General features: G+C 54.6%; 1 long non-coding RNA gene across 1 annotated transcript; it reads left to right on the top strand.

The window, feature by feature from the left end:
* Window positions 1-1,600: 1,600 nt before the first annotated feature.
* On the top strand, window positions 1,601-17,154 carry LOC123652405. Its single transcript, XR_006741740.1, has 3 exons — window positions 1,601-1,635; window positions 9,465-9,466; window positions 16,909-17,154. It is a non-coding gene; the product is annotated as an uncharacterized LOC123652405 (long non-coding RNA).
* Window positions 17,155-21,870: the final 4,716 nt, after the last annotated feature.

The following is a 21,870-nucleotide window of genomic DNA, read 5'->3' as shown; positions in this document are numbered from 1 at the left end:
TCACCAGCTAGGACGCCGGTCCCCGCCCATCACCAGCGCTCTGTGACCCTCCGTCACTGTGACCCACCGTCGCCAAGAAGATCCCAACTGGCCCTGCTTAACCCCGGCAATTAAAAGGTCTCTTCTTAACGACAACTTCCTGTCACTTAGTGTCTACCTGTGACTGGGAAACACTCGTCCGGTTATTGTTGGACATTTACCAAAGAACTCTGTTTTGCCGATCGCTCAGTGACATCAATTACCACCAATTGCACATTTGTTAAAATAAATGCTGTCTTTGCTGCTACGCTCAAAAGCCCTTCATGGCCGCAGATCTGTGTCAGCCCAGCAACCCATCACCCCAGTCAACGCTTCCCTGGGACCACGGAGCCCCGGCAGGTGCAGAATCTGGTACTCGGAGAACCGGTGCCATTGAGCTCACTCTGCTTGCGTTTCTGACTTTCTGAGATCAAAGAACGGCCGCAAAGGCGGGGAAGGCAGCCCTCAGCCAGCTGTACCTGTCTCCTTTTTTTAAATGGAAAGGTGCTATCCTTCTCCATGCTCAGGGTGTGCTCATCTGCATATTCCTCAAATTTCAGGAAATAATGAGCTGGGCTTTGTGTTTGATGTCCATCATTGTGAGGGGAATGATAACAGTCCAGAGGGGCCCAGGGCCAGGTTTTCAATGACGCATGCCCTGCCCTGCTTGTCTGACAGCTGAGCGGCCCCTGCAGCTAACAGCTCAGTGGATGCTCTAAACACTCATCCCTGAAATGCGCTCCGGGCCGAAGAGCTGGCCCCGGACAAAGCTTCCTGATGCGGAGGCCAGGATTGGATGCGAGTGGGGACACGCTCCCCCTGCAGCCGAGCTGCACTGCTCGAACCGCCTGTTTGCCTGCCGACCTGGGCATCACCTTTGCAGGACAGAACAGGGCACACTGGCATGGCGGCCTCAGCCCTGGCACCGAGACCAGTCATCTCCTGCCAGAAGCTACGCATTCAGTTGAAACAGACCCCGAGGTGGCCCGGCACTGGCCTTAGGGTCTTCACTGCACCTGTGTGCCTTCCAAGAGAAAAGACAGTTCCAGTTGCTAAATCTGGTCCAGTTGAGGGTAGGAAAGGAGGAGGGAGAGACAGAAAGACCGACTACACTACCCATCGCATGTGGCCAAATTGTACAGTTGTGAAGTCTCAACAGCGAAGCTGGAATAGGCCGCCTGCTGGGGCCTGGGGCAGAGCGGCAGCCCCTCCGTGTTTAGGAAACAGAAGCAGCAGCTTCGGTTATTTTGGAGTGACTCCTCAGCTGCCAGTCCGAGCCACAAGGAATATCTGAGGTGGAGACCGGGCCACGTGGGCCTTCTGCCGGCTGCCTGTGACTGCACCGACGAGAAGCCAGCACACATGCTGCCCGCTGCCTTAGCCCGTTGCCGAGAAGCATGGGCAGGGAGCAGGAGAGGGCACAGCTGGGGAGGCAAGGATGCCAGCACGGCTTCTGCCCCGCCCAAATGCTCATCTGCTCTGAGTGGACAGACTGACGGGGTCCGTCCTTACACCGGACTATGACTCAGCCGCCAACGGGAAGGAAGCGCTGGCACTCACTGCAAACCTTGGAAGCGTGACGCTCAGGGAGGCCACGTACCGCAGGATCCCATTTATGTGAAATGTCCAGAACGGGAGGCATTCTCCAGACAGAGAGCAGAGGAGTGGTTGGCTAGGGCCCCATAGGGCGGGGGGAGGGGGGAGAGTGATGAGGGCTACGGGGCGGAGAGTTTGTCTTTGGAGCAATGAAAATAGTCTAAAATGGGCCTGGTGATGTTGACACATGCCCGTGAATGTACTTAACGCCATCGAATTGGACACTTTAAACTCATAAACGGCGTGGCATGAACATGATATAAGTAGATAAAAGCTTTTACGAGAGAAAAATGTGCATGTGTATAACTTGCTACAATAAGGCCGTGGCAGTCGAGGAGAGAATGGGGTGATCACGGCCGAGCCTGTCCCCGGAGCGGCGCCGTGTGAATATTAAGTGTGTTGCTCGGCTTGGTGGCCTTCCAGCTCCGAGGAGAGTCATTCTTCCTGTCGGAGCGGAGGAAAAATGCCGTGTCACCGGGGGAGCGTCGCTGTGTCCTCGTGCTGAGTACGAAGATGAATCGCGGGCCGTACGCCGGGCACCGTCAACAAGAGCAGCTCCCAGAGGAGACGGCCGTCTGTGTCCTCCGTTGACCTTGGCCTGTTGGGCAGGAACCTACCGCGTGAAGCTGGTCCCACTTCTGTTCCGGGATGAGCGGGCCAGCCATCCAGTGTGCCTGGGTCTCTCAACACTGGTCTGAGGTGAGAAGCCCTCAATGTGGGGGTGACACTCAGCCAACATGCCTGCAGGGTCTTCAGGGCTTGGGAGACATGAGGGAGGCCAGGGGCCCTGTGCCTGTAATCACAGCCCCAGCAGGCATGGGAGCTCCTGCCTCTCCCCAAGATGGGGACAGACCAGGCCCACAACTCCTGACACAGGAGACATCTTGGCCCAGAGATTTCATGTGGACACGCCGCGTGGATTCCCCTGGTTTGCATCATAGAAGGAACATGCAAGCTGATTTTCCCTCCCTCGGGGTGGAAATTCATGACTGACCTTCAGGAGAAAAGAGAAGACAGAAGGATGAAGATTGAGAAAGCTGATTTATGTACAATACTGTTGCTTCACTGATTGGGGCTAACTTAAAAAGAAAAGAAAAATCCCAGGTGGTGTAGCTCAGTGGTTGATCATCGACCCATGAACCAAGAGATCACTGGTTAGATTCCTGGTCAGGGCACATTCCCCAGTCATGGGCTCCATCCAGGAGGTAGCCAATCAATAATGTTTCCTTCAATGTTTCCATCTCTTTCTCCCTTTCCCTTCCTTTCTCTCTCAAAAAAAATTTCTTTAAATAAAAACATTTTTTAAAAGAAAAAGAAAAGCTATTGTCATTTTTATCCACATTCACAGTTGAGATCCATACTTATTGTGAAGTTCCTTGAGACAAAAGCCTTCTCAGGAGCTGGGGCGATGTTCCCGTAACCACAGGATACATCGTCAAAGCACACTCCATCTCCTGAATCAGCAACTTTGAACCCCGGGTTCTAACCTCCTTTGTCTCCAGCCCTTCAGAGCCCCAGGCTCCATACGCTGCGTCTGGAGATGCCCGGGGCCAGGCTGGGCTTCCGGAGCCAAAGCGCACCATGGGGAGGGTGGTGCTGGGAGGGTGTCTGCATCCGTGCATGGTGTGCTGCTGGAACGTAATAACCCAGTCTGCTTGTAAGCTCTCTAAAAAGAAGCAATGTTGCCTTAAGTAAGAGAGAGGATGGAATTAGGAAACAGCTGATACCATACAAGGGATAGCTGGACCTTCGGTGCTGCAGGGGTGGGGCGTGATGGAGGAAAGTGACTGGTCATCACGCCTCACGATGAATGCCTTCCCGCGGCCTGGACGTCTGGTCTGTCCCCCTCCGAGGGCTGTTAATAGTGGCTCGGCCCCAACTCTCAGACACAAATAATAGCAGGTTTCCGATTTAAAGGGATAATCTCCCTTCAGAAGCAAAGGAGTAAGCATGGGGAGTAATTCTCAAAGCGTCTGGGATACAAAGGCTTATTCCAGCTCCCCGTAAGCGAGTGTCGGCAGCTTTGATGAACAATTTAAAAACAGAAGCCGGGGGTGCGGGGAGACGTTGTAAGACATGGGCTTTTGTCCATAGTTTTTCTACTATCGCTGCTTTTCCGAAATGCCGTCATTAACATAAAACATTATTTCAATTAGTTTCCTGTGAACCCCCAAGTCATGTTCAATACACTTTTACTGATTTAGAAAATACAAATGGGGCACTGGGAAGAAAAACGTGGTTACTGAGAAAAACAGCAAATATCTTTAGGCCTCAGGATGTGAAGACTTCCTCTTGTTGTCATTTTGAATCAGGAAACGTATCGATCTGTGGTGAGTCCAGCAGAAGTATTAGGACTATCATCTGATCCAACCTGTACTCACAGAGATTCACTTAATAAAATGTCTAAGGAGAGAGGGACTGCCTGCTGGTGCCCAGCACTAATTCAACATTAATATAATTGAAATTTCTGAGCCATTACCTAAAATGGCTCCTCATTTCCACCCTTCATAAAGAATCCGATCGTCCCAGACACAATCTGAGCAGGAAAACGGGACTCGAAGGAGACTGGACTGGAATGAACGGGCCTTCGACAGGTTTCCTTGAGCCTCCGGCAACTCCCAGGGAGAGAGGGGGTCTCTCTGAGCATGGTGTGGAGAAAGGGGCCTCGTGGTCTCTGCAGGAATGCATGACTTGCACCTGAAAGATCTCCACGGGAATACTTCCTGATGTGTTTTTCCACTTGTTATCAAGCCTGTCCCTAAGCAGGCTGTGTGTCCTATATTAATAATCATCAAGCAGGTTTCCCTGCCCGAGGCATTATCAGTTTGATTTATATTTGTGATTCTACGCACGATCCAGTAGGTCTTCATAACCAAGGTTCCGTTACTTCCCTCACTGTCAGCTCTGAGGAGCGCAGGAAGGCGTGCACGTGGGGAGGGTGTGGGGAGCACCTGGGATTGGTAACACCCTTCCCGTGTGCAGCTTCGTTCCTGCGGTTCCCCCCACAAACCTGAGGGTGTGGTCCCATTGCCGGTCTGTCACCAGAGACAACCGAGGCTGCAGGACCGCTCCAGGGTCACGGAGGAAGTGAGTCCCGAGCCTGGATTGGGCGCCAAGGGAGGTGGTGCTTTGTCCACAACAATTACAGGTTCATCGCACATGTTTGAGCATGTGCACGTCCCATCGCTGGGCTGTGTGCCGTGCTCATGACCTCCTGAGGCCCTCCGAAGGCCAGGGTTGGCCGTGCCTTCAAGGCACCCGGCACACAGAGGAGATAGCGGGCAGGAGAGAAGCAGCACAACCGCGGCAGGCAGCCGAGGCGGGGAGTCCAGATTCCTGCCGGAGCGCCTGGCTGCAGAGCCAGCTTCTCAGCGCTGACACCAGCCTTGGGCTCTGGCCCAGGTTCACTTGAGGGAGAGGCTCCTGGCCTCAGAATCATCCCAGATGTCCCGGGAAGGATGTGCAGTCCTGGGGCAGAGGAGAGGGCGGGGCAGAGGGATAGTGGAGGGGCGTTTCAGCACCACGGAGAGCTGCCTGCAGCCTGAGGTGGTGCTTGCAGAGCTCAACCAAGCAGCCCGGACCTGGACCAGGGCAAGTCTGAATCCTCAGCATCCGGACTACAGATGCTCTGTTCTCTGGAGCTCAGCTGGGTGCTGTCTCTGCCCTCCATTCCTCCACTCAAGGGCCTCCACTCAAGGGCATACAGCATCCAATGGCTGTTACTTGTTTTCGTGAGCCGGTTCTTAAATCTCGTTCTAAACCAGAGCTAACCTTCCTGCTAAACACAACCTCACATGTCAGAGCAACCTCACATGCCTCCCAGGGACTTAGTTAACACTCAGGCTGGTGAGCAGGAGAAGCCCACCATGTGTACGCGTGGGGTCGTCTGCACTGAATTTTAAAGGCACAGAGCGCTAGATGCACGTGGTCTCTGAGGAGGTACTTGTGCTCCCCAACAGACAGCTGTTCCCAGGGGCCTGGCCCAAAGCTGGACCCTCCCAGCTTCCTCGGCTCTTCCTCAAAGGCTCCTCCTGAGAACAGCCATGTGTCTGTCAATGGCCCGAAACTGAGAGATGAGCATTCCTGCTCTCATTCAAACGGCCACAGAAATGGGCCTCGGCGCTGCCTGCTTTCCCTCAGTTCCCCGACTCTCTTTGTGGTTTGTGCACAGAGAGGAATCGTGCATGCTCTCTTCAAAGCGGAGTTGGACGCCAGCTCCCTGACAGTATCCTGAGCTCCTCGCCTTCCGGTCGAATGCATGCAAGCTGAGGTCATGTGGCTTCATTTCGTTCTCTCGCCTCTACGAAGACAATCTCTAGGAATCTTCCACTCCGGTTCACAGCAAAGATGAAAGGCCCTTGGTTTTTGACAGGCTGGCATGGTGAGCTCAGGCTCTGAGGCGTCCCTTTTGCTCCAAAAACATAGCAATAATAGATGAAATCTCTTTTTTAAAAAGAAGAAGAAAATAGAAAGACGGTTCTGAGCTCAGAAGGGAGCTAAGTCCTGCTCTGTAAACCAGGAGCCGCAGAAACGCTGAGCAGTGAGGAGGCTGAGACCCTAGAAGCTTGCCTTGTACAGGCCAACAGGCCTTAAAAATGCTTCATGGGGAAAGGAGCAGCCAGGGTCAGGCTATTGGTGTGCAAGCCAGCGTGTGGAACTGGGGTCTTGATGCTTGTGCAACCTGAACATGGCAGCCCTGCTGAAGGCTGCCTGAGGCCACAGCGAAGGGCCAGCCGAGGTGCGAAGAGGCGGGAAGACACGGAGCTTCCGAGGGCCGGGTACTAGGGAAAGTGCTCCCTCGTGTGGTGGTGGGCCTGTATCACCTCCGGCTGGGGCCCTGCATCACGTGTTAGAGACCTGGTTCTGACTCAGAGGCCACCCCCACACAGCTGGAGGGGTAAACACAGAACAGGAGGGAAAGAGCAAAACAACAAGACCAACCGAACGAAAGCCTCTTCCCTAACCCGAAAGGCAGACTGTGTGAGGAATGCTGAGGCTTAGGGATACAGTGCCCCATAAGTAATGTGTAAAATAACTTATTCTAAAAGTGCTTCATAGTAATTATAGAAGCTCCGCATGGCAAAAGAAACTGACAACAAAACAAAGATGCAGCCAACCAGATGGGAGATGATATTTGCAAACAGTAGCTCCGACAAAGGTTTAATTTCCAAAAAATATAAAGAACTCATAAAACTCAACACCAAACAAATGAACTGCCCAATCAAACAGTGGGCAGAGGACCTGAAAATACACCTCCCAAGAAGGCATACCAACAGCCAACATATATATGAAGAGATGTCCAACCTCACTGGCAATCAGGGAAATGCAAAGTAAAACTACAATGACATACCACCTCACACCTGTTCCAGTGGCCATTATCAACAAGACAAGCAACAACAAGCATTGGAGAGGCTGTGGGGAAAAAAAGGGAACCCTCATTCACTGCTGGTGGGAATGCATACTGGTACAACCGCTATGGAAAACAGTCTGGCGATTCCTCAAACAATTAAGAATAGAGCTACCATGTGACCCTTCAATCCCTCTCCTGGGTATGTCCCTGAAAAATTTGAAATCATGTATTTCCAAAGATACACGCACCCCTATATTCATTGCAGCATTCTTCATGGTGGCTAAGACATGGAAACAATCAGAGTGTCCCAAGACAGAGAAAAATGGCTAAAGAAGATGTGGGAGATACACACAATGGAAAACTTCTCAGCCATGAGAAAGGATGAAGTGGCACCTTTTGCAACAACATGGGTGGACCTTGAGAACATTAAGTGACGTGAAATAAGTTGGTCAGGAAGAGCTAACAACCATATGAGTTCACCCAGATGTAGGATATAAAACAGACTCAGGAACACAAACATCAGTGTGAGGGCTGCCAGAGGGAAAGGGGTCCTAATACATGGTGGCAGGATCAGACGTGGCTCTGGGTCGTGGACACAGTGCAATAGACAGGTCTTGTACCATAGAGACCCACACCTGAAGCCTATGTGTTCATGTTGACCAATGCCACCCCAGTTTAATAAGTAAATATTTTTAAAATAATAATTATTCTTCTAGTTAGGGTGCTCAACAAGATAAATGAAGATATTCGGTGTGCCTTGAGAATTAAACAAGAAAGAAATGAAACATGATCAAATGGGAATAAAATGAGCCAATGATAAATCTTGGGAATAAATATGTCAATTAAATTAGAATTGCAATTGATTTATTCACCAGGAAGTGCCAGTGATGCTGACCCTGCAGAAGACCAGTGTTGCCTTTCCTTCAGGACCTCGCTCCTGACAACAGGGCTCCTGGCGGGGGTGGAGGCGGCTGACAGGCACAACAGGCCCGCGGAAGGTGCTGCTCAGGCGTGCTCACGAGGCTGCTGCCCAGACTGTTGCCATCTGGCTGAGCCCCTGTGGCTGGGCATGGCTCAGCCAGAATTCCTTCCGCGACAACACAGCTCCTTTTCCATCACAGACTCAAGTCCATTCGAGCTGATCACGCTCCTGGAGGTCATCGGGTCACTTTCCCATTGGCCCTGGACTCCTCGGTCTGGAGGGGAGGGCTCCCCATCATCTGGAAGAACCCCCAGAGGGATTATGGGGTCACCCGAGCAACGGTGTCACCACGTTGTCTGTGGGGTTCTTATCACCTCAGATGCCAGTGACTGATCGCCCACTGAACAAATGAATGAGCAAACCACATCCTTGCATTGGCGCCGTCCAACCCGCACTGGTACCGCCGTGCATTCTAATCCGGGCCCGGAACCCGAGACATTACAAGGCTCTCAGAGTCCGACTGCCCACATAGCGGAGGCACTAGATAATTGGGAAAGTGAGGATCTTAGCATTAGGCAGGGCCCTCGTCAGACCGAGTGAGTGAGAGGAAAGGGCAGAACTCCTTAAAATTAATGAGCTTGCCCTTTAAGAAGGTTCTCTGTGGTCAGCATTCCTGCAGGGCGGTGAGGTGAGGGCGGAACCAGAGTCATGAGGTGCGGGCACTATGAGTGCCACCCCCGCCTGAGGATGGACCGCTGACAGCTGTGTGCCCACACGGCTCCGGGCTGCCTGCTCGGACTTGCGTGTGAATGACACACAGCCGAGATCAGCAGAACCTGTGACCTGGCCGTCAGCGTGCCAGGGTTCCGGGGTCTGAACGCACAGCCCCTTTGAGGTCTCACCTTCATGGGGCAGAGGTCAAGGCCAGGAGTGTGTTTTCAAACTCCCAGACCCATTCTGATACGAACATATAAACTTGCAAAATGCAAATGAGAACAGACTCTCGGAAAGGTCTCTCAGCACCACTTAGCTTGGAGGTTACAAGCTCTGCAGGTTTTAGAGTTCTGTGGGGAATTGGCCAGAGCCTTCCCACATTAATTCAATGGAGCCAACAGGAACTCCTTCATAACTGGAGGGACAGCAGCTCCCAGGACCCACGCTCCAAGGAGCATCTTTGCGGGAGGTCTGGAGGAGGGCAGGTCCCCTCTGAGCGTGAGGAGAGACCCGGGGTGCGGGAGTCTTGCATTCAGGCCCCTGCTCTGTGGCTGGCCCAGACACCCCTTGTTCCTGCAGCTGATCCTCAGCCATGACTCGGCTCCCTCTGTCCAAGCTGAGTCACGGGGTCCTTAGCGCCCAGCCCCTCCCCTCTGTCCAAAGTGAAAGCTCCGGGAGCCACGGGAGGGCAGACGCCTTTGAAGTGAGTGGGCCTCTCTGCTCCCACCTCCACTCTGAGCAGCACGGTCCTGGGACCTGGGGGAACTGCTCACAGAGCATCTTCAGCAGACCCACCTGTCTTGTCAGAGTAGCCAGGCCCATGTTCCTTTGCGGAGCCCGTGTTGGTATCCATCTAATCCACAGCCGTTTCCTCCTGTGACCGGAGCTTGCTGTTGCAGAAAAAAATCCATGCAGAAATGGCTGGCAGGAGCGAGGAGCCATGGCCAGGACACGTGTGCTCAGACACGCCGGTGCCGGCGGCTCCTGGGGCTCGGGATCTAGGGACCGAGCGAGAGACGGCGCTCCTGTCTAGGAAGCTAGCTCCAGCGGCTCAGTACATAAACCTCATTTCAGTTGACTACAGTCCTAATAACTCCCGAGGTTAAGTGCTTATAGAATTCACTGCCGCATTTCCTGCCCTCGGAGAATGCTGATCCCTGCAGATCCGGGACCGGCGTGCTTAGTCTCTACAGAGATGCTGGAATGCACCCTCTCCTCCCCGTGGCCAGGCCGGGGGTCCTCGATAGTCTGTGGAGCTCCGGAATCACGCTCAGTGACAGTGGCTGTGCAGAGGATGTGTGCTCATCACTGTCTCACTGGCCGATGCAGAAGGACAGAGCTAGAGGCTGGGACAGAGTGAGTGCCGAAGCATCGCCTCTTACAAGGGCAATAATCCCACCTCCGGGCCCCACCCTCACCACCTCTTCTAACCCGAATCACCTGTCGAAGGCCCCACCACCATCACCCTGAGGGTCTGGGCTTCAACCTATGAGGTTTGGGGACACAGTCGTTCAGCCCACACAGTGAGGAGAGACATTTCAGGCAGGGGAACTGCGCCTGCAAGTCCCTGAGGCAGGTTTTCTGAGAGGAGGTGGGACAGCCTGCAGGGCTTTATGAGGTGATGGGAGGAAGGCTGGAAGGAGCTGGAGGTGGGGAGGGTTCCAGGTCACCTGGGCCTTGGGGCCTTGAAGTTGGAGGGCTTTATTCTGAAGGCAGCGCGAGTCCATGCCGGTACATGTAGGACATGGAAGGAGTTGTGTGTGAAGGATCGCAGTAGCTGCCATGTCAATAAAGGGTTATAAGTGGACCTGGGGGGTGATGAAGGTGCCCAGGTCACAGAGGACGGTGCTGTGGGCCAGGGACTCAGAGGTGGAGTGGGGTCAGATGGGAGGGGCAGGTTCCGAGGTACCTGTGACTGGTTTGGGCGTGGGGAGGACCGTGAGATGGGGATGAGGGGACACCGTGTGGCCATGCTGGTTCCTCAGATGGCAGCTGCTGGGGGCAGGAGCCTGGTGTGCCCACATGCCCGGTGCAGCCAATGGCAGGCACTCCAACCACAGTGGCTGAGTGTTAGACGAAATGTAAGTCACTGAGCAGGTGTTCAAACACAGATCCAACCACGTACACGTGGAGGTACAATTGGCTTTATTTATAACGGCAGCCAGGCAGCTGCTGACCCAGCCATGGAAGGTGCTTCCGGGGGTGGTACAAGGGAAGGTTTAAATGGAAGAGGGGAAGGGGAGCTGATAACAAAGAAAGGAAACTTACTTTGGTCCTGGACACCTTTCCTTTGGGGGACGAGAAAAGGGAGGGTTTTAGCACACAGACTTCCTCTTCCTCCTGTGGGGGGGAGGGACAGTGCCCCTGTGACAGGTGAAACCACAGCTACCACGTCCCTGCTTCTGCCTATGGGCTGTGAATCCATTCACACACATACACACACACACACACACACACACACACCCAAGTGGGCGATTCCATCTGCAGTTTGATGATGGGGACGCGTCGGGCACAGAGCTTGGTAGCCGGCCCCTCGTCTGCCTGCCTGGGCCTGCACCGCACCATCTGGTGAGAGCCGTCAGGATGCCCCTCAACCCCAACAGCCTGGTTCCTGGTAAACGGAAACCACGCAGCTTCGTCACGGCCACCGGGCCGATCACAGACCATGGTCCACTAGGGGTGTCGAACTCAATCAGAGAAGGGGCCAAAATCTAAAATCCAGCCTAAATCGCAGGCCGAATGGTTTACTGAACAGTCATAAACTGTCATTGTGATGGAAACGCAGCGGAGTGCAGTGATAACAGCGCGGTGCGGGCCACATTGCAAGGCCTGGCGGGACGGATTTGGCCCGCGGGCCTTGTGTTTGACACATGTGGTCCAGGCGAAGCCTCGCCTGGACCGGCCCCGGCCAGGCACCCCTTACTCCGCCTGCGCCTCCTCCGGGCCAGAGCTCCTTCCTCCCCGAGGAGGGGCCGAGTGACCGGGACCTGGAACTCCAGTCCCGCGAATACACCGGGCTCTGACCGGCAGCCCGCAGCAGGCTGCTCTCCGTGGTGCCGGGAGGCAGGTGGGCTCTGCCGGCTGAGCTCTGCGTGTTGCTCCTGTCCGTCCTGCAGATGCCAGGGACCAGCTCCATCCAGCCTGTGGATCTGAAGTTCCCCTGATCCCGTGGCGCATCTGACTGATCCACGTGCTGAGAGGGGCTTGCTCCCTGCTCCGCTGCTGTGCGAACCATCCACGCGCTGTGGGCCCCTCAGTTCGCAGCGGGATAACCACTCTGAGCACGGAGGCCACCCAGGTCCACGTTCGGGGACGCGCTCCACATGCCGGGCGCTGGGCTCCACTCCCCGTGGATCACCCAACCGAACCCTCACACACCTGCCGGGCGGGGGCTGGGCCTGGGCCCGGCCTGGGCTGCCGGGTTCCGGGAGAGGTGACGGGATCTCTGGATCCATCACACATGTGGACAGAGACCTTTAACGGCGACGCAGTGACATCCAGCGAGCGTCTCCTGCCGGTAAAAGGCTGGTGATCGATGAGGATCCCGGAGAGGAAGTTTCACGTCCCTCCTCTTTCCACTGCCCGTCCGTCCTAAGGTTTATGGGGGTAATAAAAGTCTCCTGGAATCTTTGACTTCGTACAGAACCATAAATTTACAGATAAAAGATGGGCCATCCCGCAGGTCCCCCAGCTAACTCATTTATTTTATGTTTCTAAATACTCAGTTAATGCCCGCATTGTAAGCAGCAGCTCGGTGAGCACGGGGCTCTGCTTCCTGAGCCGGAAGGTAAAGGCCAGGCCTCCGCAGTGGGAATTCGCGGGGGACATCAGCGGACAGCACGTTCCGGGGACGGTCTGTGTGCTCCCTGCGCCGGCCACGGGTCTGCACCTCTGTCTCCTCGCCAGCAAATGGCGCTGAGAAAACTGGCTCTCCGCACGGTGCCGGGCCTTGCCGGGAACGCAGACGGAGGAGGATGGAGCTGTTTCTCAGCCGGTTGGTTATTTATCCCCAGAAGGTGAGCCGGTTCCACGTGGGAGACGGTGATGCATGGGTTCCCGTGAAACCCCATTCTTCTTCTTCGTGATTTGTGGCGGCTCCTGTGCATAATTTTTAAATCGGCCTCGAAATACATCACATTGCCTTTCCGAGGGGAGAGGGAACGCCTCGCTGCCAGAGGGGGCCGGGGATGGAGCCTGCGCCCCGCCGAGTCTCCGCTCGGTGTGGGATGTCCGGTCCTCGGGTCGCAGCCCTGCATCAGGGAAGATGTCAGTGGTGGGAGACACCGAGTGTGCAGTAACTGGCACTTCGGTGCCGCCTGGCACTCAGTCTGCGAATCTAAGACCGTTCTAGAGTTCAACGCTTACTTTCAGAAAACACAAAACCTGGCTGGGTAAAGGCGAACAGAGAGCCAGCAGCACTGGGGGACTAGCGGGAGTCTGTATTCCGTGTAATTAAATTCCCAGGAGAAGGAGAGAGGGAGAACGGCGCAGGGAGCAATGATAAGAAAGGGACGTGATAAATGCCAAGCGTGAGACATTCGAGGAAACCCATCACTAGGCACCTCCCAGTCACACATGGAAATGTAGACGCAGGAAAAATCTAAGCAGCAGCGAGGGAAAAGTGCTGACTTCTCCCCAAAACAAAGCGGCAGAGGACGCCGAGACAACACCCGGAGCGCTAGAATTTCACCCGCCAAATCTGAAGTCCACATGCAGCAAAAAAAATAAAAATGAAGGTGGATTAAAGACATTTTTGAAACAAAAGTGGCGAGAATGTGCAACCAATCGAGCGGAGGAACAGGAAATGCGGAAGGAAGGCCTCGGCCTAGCCGGAACTGGGGCAGATGGGATGTGGGCCTGCGGGTGCAACGTGGGGCAGATGGGAAAAGGGCAAAAGCCTTTCTCCTTTCTCAGGCCTTTGGAAGCCAGGTGGCTGTTTGGCCCCCTCCCTCCCATATCCTGCAGGTACAATCCACTGAGAACAAATGCGGCGTGGAACGTTTGTGCATGACTGGGGCGACCTTGATACTGATGCCGGCTCGGCCCCCCTGGAACTCTCCCTCAGGCATCAGGGCCATGTTCCACCCCTTAGCTACTGTCGTGTTCTTTCGGATGCGGAACTGAAATGTTAAGAACATGCCTTACCCGGGACCACGATCCGCCTCTCTGTCCTTCCTTCCTTCCTACCACCCTCAGCTGCCACCTCCAGAGAGAGCCCTGGAAAAAAGTGAGAAAACCCCAATCTGATCAGCGGGTCTCCCATGGGTGTCCGCAGCAGAGTCCATCGCACCCTTCCCGGGCCTGGCCTGCATCTGGGCTCCCTCAGGGCTCCCTCCAGGCTCCCACGTTCCCCACAGATCCCCACGAGCCCACAGATGGCAGCTCCTGTGGACAGATACCCCCCCACGGTGCTGGTACCCGGCCCCAGGGATTCCCACAGAACTTGCCGCCAGGCCCATACCCCATAAGCCTATAGGTACAATCTCCAGGGAACAGATGAAGCGCGGACACTCAGAGTTAACCAGGAGGAGCCTGATACCGCTGCCAGGCTCCTGAAACTCTGCCTTGGGCATAGAGATAAAACCTCATCCCTTACCAGTTGCCCCAGCGCTACAGAGGATGGCAGCAATATAAAAATGGCCACAAGGTGGCAAGTGACAATCGGGGTGAAAGTCAGAGAGATGGGTCTGAAGGGTGGGGCATGGCAGAGAGAGTACCCTTCCCTCCAAGATCCCCAACTTCGTATTGTTCACCTCCAAGCATCTCTTATCCAGCTCTGAGCGGTGGAAAGCGGTCAGCACAGCCCAGGGTGTTCACTGGGGATGGGGACCTCCTGGCCAGCAAGGTGTGACCCTGGCCGCAGATGGGACATTTGGAAATATTTGTCCAGGAAGGTGCAGAAAGGAGGACAGACTTCCCACATGACTTCCCAGTGGCTCAGGGAATATGCAAACTCCCCAGGCACATGGGTGCAGGGTCCTGCTTGCCTTTCAATGTGCACAAATCCATGCACCAGGCCACTAGTATCTTATATAATAAAAGGCTAATATGCAAATTGACCAAACGGCAGAATGATTGGATGCTATGACTTGCACTAGCCACCAGGGGGCAAACACTCAATGCAGGAGTTGCCCCCAATGGTCAGTGCACTCTTGCAGGGGAACGCCGCTCAGCCAGAAGCCGGGCTCACGGCTGACAAGTGCAGTGGCGGTGGCAGGAGCCTCCCTGCCTTCATGACACCCCCTGAGGAGTCCCAGGCTGCGAGAGGGCACAGGCTGGGCTGAGGGACTCTTCCCCCTCCCTCCGCCCCGTCCCAGTGCACGAATGTCGTTTGAGTTTGAGAGGCAGGTGCACTGAGACTCTAGTATAATATAATATGACTGATAAGATGTGACATAATGTAGCATAAAAAATTGAATAAGATTCTTAAAAACTACACTCAGGGTCTGGCTCTTCTGAATCTCTGTCAAATCTAAGACTCTGTCTCCGAAGTCCCAGATAATAGCACTTCTGTTTCATCAGCAGCCTTGGCAATACATGCCTCCTTAAAATAATCAAATAATTACAAGTCGTCGGCCCTGGGCTGATGGTTGTTCAGCTCTGCCAAGCCGCCTAATTGTGGCTTCTGTTGAGGGACTTCCCCCTCCCCACAAACATCCCTCCGCACTCTGGGGATTGAAAAAGCAAGTGTCTGTGTCAGGTTTGCCTTCAAGCTCCTGCCCCCACTTTGCAAGGTCAGGGAGCACACCATGCCTGTGACTGCCATCGCCTGCAGCGATTGTCAGATACCACTGATTGTCAGCACTCCTCAGTCTCAAAGAACTTAAGGTGGAGAGAAAAAGCTCAGAACCAATAACATACTGGAGCATTTTATAAATCAAATGAGCTTTAACGCTACAAGGAGATGGCTGTGAGACGGGTACTAGATGTATCAGGGTGATCAGGACAATTGGGACTGTCCCACTCCAGGGGTGTGCCAGCCACCCCCACCCAGTGTCTGTAGGAGCAGCTGAGCTTGCCCTGGCCCTTCTCTGTACCCACAACCCTCTGTTGACCGGTGTCCAGGCCTGTGCCCCCTCCAGGCCCATCCTGATGGGATGAGGGACTTTACTGACACCCTCCCCCCCCCCCCCCCCCGTGCTGGGAAACCCACACCTCAGAGTCTACCTCCCCCTCCCCCAGCACTGTCCCTCTCCTAGCCACCTCCAAGCTCCTGGCTGGACGGGACTGACCGCCCTGTGGTCTGTGCTGCAGCCTCCCCGCCCCTCCCTGCTGTGAGCTGAGCTCTTCCAATCAGTCATCTAAATGCCTCTCAGCTCTTCTCTTAAAGGACCTGCCTCAAAAATTCAAATTTCTCCAAACAGCAGCACCTGGCCCAACGGGCCCTGCCAGGCCTGTCACCAGCATTCCCACCATTTCCCCAGGCACCTTGCCAGGGCCCAGATCTACATCCCACAACCTACATTTCCATTTGTGGTCCACACATCCATGGCAGAAAGCACACTTCTTTGTTGGTACAGGGCTGTACATCCAGTGTCCAGACCTCCATTCCAGGGCTGTCCTCCATCTACACCTCTCATCCCACCACAGCTGTGCCCTCTGGTGCACCTCCATCTAACTACTCAGCCCCGCTCTGCCTCAGCTGTCCTCCATTTATCCGACTCACCCCAGCACAACTCCTCCCACAGCTTTCCTCCTCTAGACCAGTGTCAGCAAACTGCGGCTCACGGGCCACATGCGGCTCTTTGGCCCCTTGAGTGTGGCTCGGCATTAGAACCACTTCTTCAAAATAGACTCTCCCTGGGCCGAATACGAACTTCTGCACATGGGCCACCAAGTTTCATTCGCACTGTACATATGGTATTTTGTGGAAGCGCCATTCTCAGGGGCCAAAGAGCCGCATGTGGCTTGAGAGCCATGGTTTGCCAGCCACTGATCTAGACCACTCAGCCTAGCCCAGCTCTGCCCTCAGCTGTCCTCCATCTCAACCACTCTTGAAGCCTCAGTGCCATCACAGAGACACGCCCACAGCCTGCTCGCACTCTTCCTCATCTGTCCCAGGGAACAGCTCCTCTGCCCTGTGAGGTGCACTGTGACTCTGCTGGCACCATGACCCTGGTCTGTTTACCCTACAGTCTGAACAGGGCCATCCCAGAGGCCTCCCGTCAGCCCCTAGATGGCATTTATCAAGAGCCAAGGGGAGAGCAAGCCTGTCCCTGAGACTCCCCTAACCAGTCCAGCCGAGCCACTTCTTCCTGGGACTTGCCTGTGTGAGAATAAACGAGTCATCTTCTCTGTCAGAGGACAGTTTAGACAGCCACATGGCTTGCGGCTCCCCTGGGGGCCGCCATCTTGAAACGGCAAAGGCCAACCCCTCCCTTTGAAGTAGCCAATTGCGAAAGACTGTGCCCCTGAGCTCCAATCAACAGTGAGGGGCAGGTCACATGCGTAAGAATTAAAAACCTGAGCAGACCACCTGCTCGGAGTGCACATACTTCCAGACCGTGTGTGTGCATCCTTCTACCTAAAAGTAAGGATACTTGCCTTGCTGCCTGGCTCCAGAGTACGTTTTGGTTTTCCTAGGACCCCTGAGTTTGGGGGCTTGCCTTATTCTTACACCTGCACAGGCCCACAGCATAGGATGGTGGAGCTAAGAACTGTGGGTGGCTTGCTCCCCGCCTCGGAGGGCCCAGAGTTCTGGCCTGGCCAATGGGCTCCCCATCAGAGGGATTATCTTCCAGGCCATGTCCTACCACCATCACCTGGTGGCCATGGCTGAGAACCAGGTAGCGACGATTCCATTCCCAAATCCCAGCCTCGGCGATGAAACTGTTCACTTCCCACACATGTTCCCATAACGAGCAACAGAGGAAATGTGCTGGTCCAAGCAGAATTCCCAAGAAACCTACACCGTTATATCACCAAGACGTCGGAAACACTGGCCAACGTCCACTCTTGAGGAATAATATTGATGTGCTGACGCCCCTCAAAATGCAGCCTTTGTGTCTGACACTCTGACCGTGGCTTTGCTCTGGGGCCTCAGTCTCAGCTGGTCATTGCCTAGACCAGCCTGGGCCTCGGTCTCAGCCGGTCATTGCCTAGACCAGCCTGGGCCGGCGTGCGAGGCTGGCCAGGGAGCCGAAGCACCGACGGTGTATCTGCCTCCAGCGGGGGATGGTCAGGACAGCGTCACCTCTGACGATCTGATCCACGGAAACCCACCTCACAGGCAGGGCTTTAAGAAGCAATGGTTTAAATGAAGTTGATCTTTTTATTGCAAAAATACATCACAATACGCTCTAAGGTTGAATTTCAGCTCAGTAACCGCAAACATGATTCAAATGATTCATGGGGATGTTAATGGCCAACACTGTTGTCTTCACATAACCTAATAAGAAGCTCATTAATGGTGGGGGAGATGCCGGCTGGGGTGCGCCCACACAGTGACGTGTTCATTCACTGGGATGAAGCTAGTCGGGTTCTGTCAGACTCTGTGTTGTTCTAAATCCGACACCATTGGCATTTTCCCCATATCCTGGCTTCCCACCTGGTTCTTTCACAACCTGTAACCCGGCTCAGAAATGCACCTGCAACACGAGCCCAGGCCCTGTCTCACCCGGGCAGGTAGACAGCCCTTTGCCCTTCTTACTTTAGAGCAAGCACCGCTTCCTGCCCTGGGGGTGTCCAGCAGGAACTCCTACCAACCAGGCAGTGCAGGCCACAGGCGGGAGTGAGAGGGCAGGGGGCACACGGAAAGTCCAGTTCCTGCCTCGGTGAGAGGAGGGACATGGGACTGGAGGAAGCCAGCATGTCTATGGGCCTGGTTTTCCTGCTCATGAGTGATTTGCTTGTGGCTCAGACCAGTGCCTCTCAGAGGGAGGGCTGGTTCAGTCATCTACATGGAGCTGATGCAGCACCTGGCCTGTCACCAGGTTGCTAGGAAACGCCAAGGACATAAGATGCTCCTGCACGGGTGCCCAGGAGCCGGGGCGGATGATGTTTGCTTCACTGGGGGCAGCACCCCATGTCCAGCCTCCTCTCCATGCAGACCTGCCCGGGGCTGCCCCACGTTGGCCCCGTTAGCTGTTTTGCACGACACTAATGTCCACACCTGCCCACTGAGTGCCAGGGCTGAACTGCACCAGCCCCTGCGGATCTGAGGCATCCTTTGTCCCTCGAGAAACCAAACCAAGTTCCCCGCACGTGTCTATTCCCCTCGGGGACGGACACCTGGAGAAGCCAGCGACTACCAAACGCCTCCGGTGATAAATTAACTTAACCTCCACAAAGCTGTAAAACGACGCACAGCCAAATGGTAAGCTAATTACATCAAACGAGTCCTGTTTGTAAAGAGGCAGAAATATATGCACATGACAACATACAATAGATATCTGGGAATGAACATAATGGATTGTCTCAAGTTAAATGAACGAATGCTGTTTCTCTCCAGTGGTTACGACGATGGAGCATTCTCGCTCACTTAATGGCTTTGCAACATTCGTAGCAATCCTACCCTCCTGCCCCTTCAGCAGCCTCCCATTCGAAGGTGCCCTAGAAGCCGAGCCCTCCCTCTGCAGGTGAGGAGGGAGGGGACCGTCCGCGTGGGCAGCATCTGTCCTGAAAGAGGGCCGTTCGGTAAACGAGAAGCACCTCAAAGCAAAATGGAGCAACCTGAGGACAGAGGGCCAGACGCAGAGTCACGGGACCTGGCACTGATGAAGTAGGTCCTCACTTGGCGTCGTCCATTCGTTCTTGGAGCTGTGGGAGACGCCGTACAGCAAAGCCAATTTAACTCCAGGCTGACGGGCATAAACCAGGGTCAGGCTGATACTACGCACTCATACACATTATAACTACACAAAGTTGAAGGAAACGATGCTGTCTGAGGACCTGCTGTACCAGGGACCTGGGTTGTCCTAACAACGAGGGCAGGCGGAACACATCTATTTTCGTAGCTGGGGTATTTATTTATCAGACAAAATACGATGCTCAGAGGCCGGCAATCTTGAATGGGGCGCTTCCACTCTCAGGAATGCCTCCTGCGCAGACAGGTACATGCAGGCACAGTGAGGAGAAACTCCTCCGGCTGCTCTGCGCCTATGATGCTCGCAGTGTGCCTGACGCGGAGAAGAACGTGTTGTTAGTGCAGCCAGTGGGCCGGGACACACGGGGACACACGCTTCTAGGGCCACAGGAGAGAATGTGTGGCTTCCAAGCCTGTGTGCTTTCAAAACCGAAATGCTTTCAGAGTCTTCCCTGCTTGAGAGAAGATCTCGCCACTCCCTCTGACAAACAGGGAAGGTGGGGAGGCTGAAGGCAGCCCATGGAATAATGCTGAAAACCGAAGAATCACACATGAGAGCCGTTTAGAGGGAAGGAGAAAAAGAGAAGGAGCAATTGCATCCCAAGTCCTTAGGATGCACACGCTTGCCCCCCACCCCCGATCCTCTGCCAGTGAGCTCCTCAAAAAGCCACTTAGGACAAGGAGTGGGGGATGTGCTCTGAGCGGCAGGTCAATGTTGATGCTGCAGTGTCCAGGGTGCTTGCAGAGATCCTGGCGAGGTCGTACCTGCTGGCCACGTGCACACACATGTAACAGGACCAGAAGGTAAGGAGAGGCTGTTTGCCTGGTGCTGAGGGGCCGGGGGAAGGGCAGGTGACATGGCATGTTCCACCCGGGCGGCATCAAAGAACTGTTGCCTGGGACCTAAATCCCACACATGCCAGCCCGGCCTGTGGGCAGTGTGGCTGGGACGAAACTGTGCCAGGGCTGGGCATTACATGTGGTTTGCTGAGGAAGAGCATCGCACTGACTACTCACCTGTAGCCACAGGCAAGAGGTGGACAGACAGAGCCCTCTCTGCGGCCGTGGACACCTCCCCAGAAGCACGGTGCCCGCCAGAGGCCCGCTGGATGGACTAAACGTTGCTGGTTTCCTCCCGTTTGTCGCCGTTGAAGGAGCTGATGGCATGCCAGGAGAGCCGCTCCCTGGCAGCTCGGTGTTAGTGGCTGTCTCGTGAGGAATTCCCAGCAGAAATAAAAGTAGAAAACTTGCAAACTTGCAGACGTGGCATTCAAAGATGCAAACTGTGACTCACGCACTTGGAACTAATAAGCCCGCAATAAGCATGGTCCCGGAGCCGACAGAACTGACACGGGCATGTCACAAAGCATAAAGCGTCTCCTTCCGAGCCCTGCTGACATTTCCCATAAAACACAATCCTCCCTCACAATGCAGGCGTCAATCAAACTGCCGCCTGACACATCCTCCGCATGAAATCTCTCCTTTTTCTGTGGGAAAAAAAAAAAAATCAAAGGAAACAGAAGTCCCCAGAAATGCCAATTATTCTAAATACTAGAAGCCCAGTGTGTGAAATCTCAGGGCCCCGCGCACTCACATGTGCCCAAAGCCTCCTGATGACCAGTCTTTGGTCGTTCCGCCGTGATGGCGTCACGACCAAGGGGTTTTTATAACAGAGATATGTGATAACTGAAATCTGAGCTCTAGTCCCGGTCATGGGCAGCCCACTGTCTCGGGAGCTCTTCCCCCGAATGCCCGCAGGAATCGCAGCCACAACACATGAAAAACAGTCATCTGCCGCCAACTGCATGAGCCCAGACCTCCCCTCTGAAGCGTCTCCACCTCCCACGGCCTTGACCTGCTCCTGACCTGGATGGTCACAGCCTCCCAGGGTGGCCACGGGCAAACTGTTCCTGTAAGTCCTGCCCACTTCCAGTCACTCACCCCTGCCTCTCCTGGAGGTGGCACCCCGGGTGTGTCTTCCCCAACCAAGCCACCCCCTCTGTACCCATCCAAGGTGACGCTCGGAACCCCTCGAGTTTCTGAGACGTCATCGCCCTCATTCACGACTGTGCCCAAGCCCTGTTGTGTGCACACAGTAGGTGCTTAATAGATGCCCAGTGCCTGGTGCGGTTAGAAGGCCCTCTGGGCTCAGTGCATCCCGTCTTCGGTCACCCTTAGAATTCCAGAGTCTGCGGGAAGCTGCCAGAGAGGCCCTCCCCGCCTGGCGGGCCCAGTGTAAGACCCCAAATGCCAAGTCAGAATGTGCCCACCAGCAGGAGTGAGGCCAAATTCAAGGACTCTAGGATCGGTTCGGATTCTTGTTTAATCTAAATTGTCCATCTCTCTTCTATTTCTCCAGACTTTCGGTTACAAGATGACCAAAAATTTAAACTCCCTGGCAAGGTTACTCAGAGGTCCCTGTAAGACACAGAAACTTTAAAATCATCATGAATTACATTAATCGCC

This window comes from Pipistrellus kuhlii, unplaced genomic scaffold, assembly GCF_014108245.1.
Source record: "Pipistrellus kuhlii isolate mPipKuh1 unplaced genomic scaffold, mPipKuh1.p scaffold_m20_p_15, whole genome shotgun sequence".
Lineage (NCBI taxonomy): Eukaryota > Metazoa > Chordata > Mammalia > Chiroptera > Vespertilionidae > Pipistrellus > Pipistrellus kuhlii.
The sequence above is the reverse complement of the archived record's forward strand: the minus strand, read 5'-3'. Positions and strand labels throughout refer to the sequence as shown.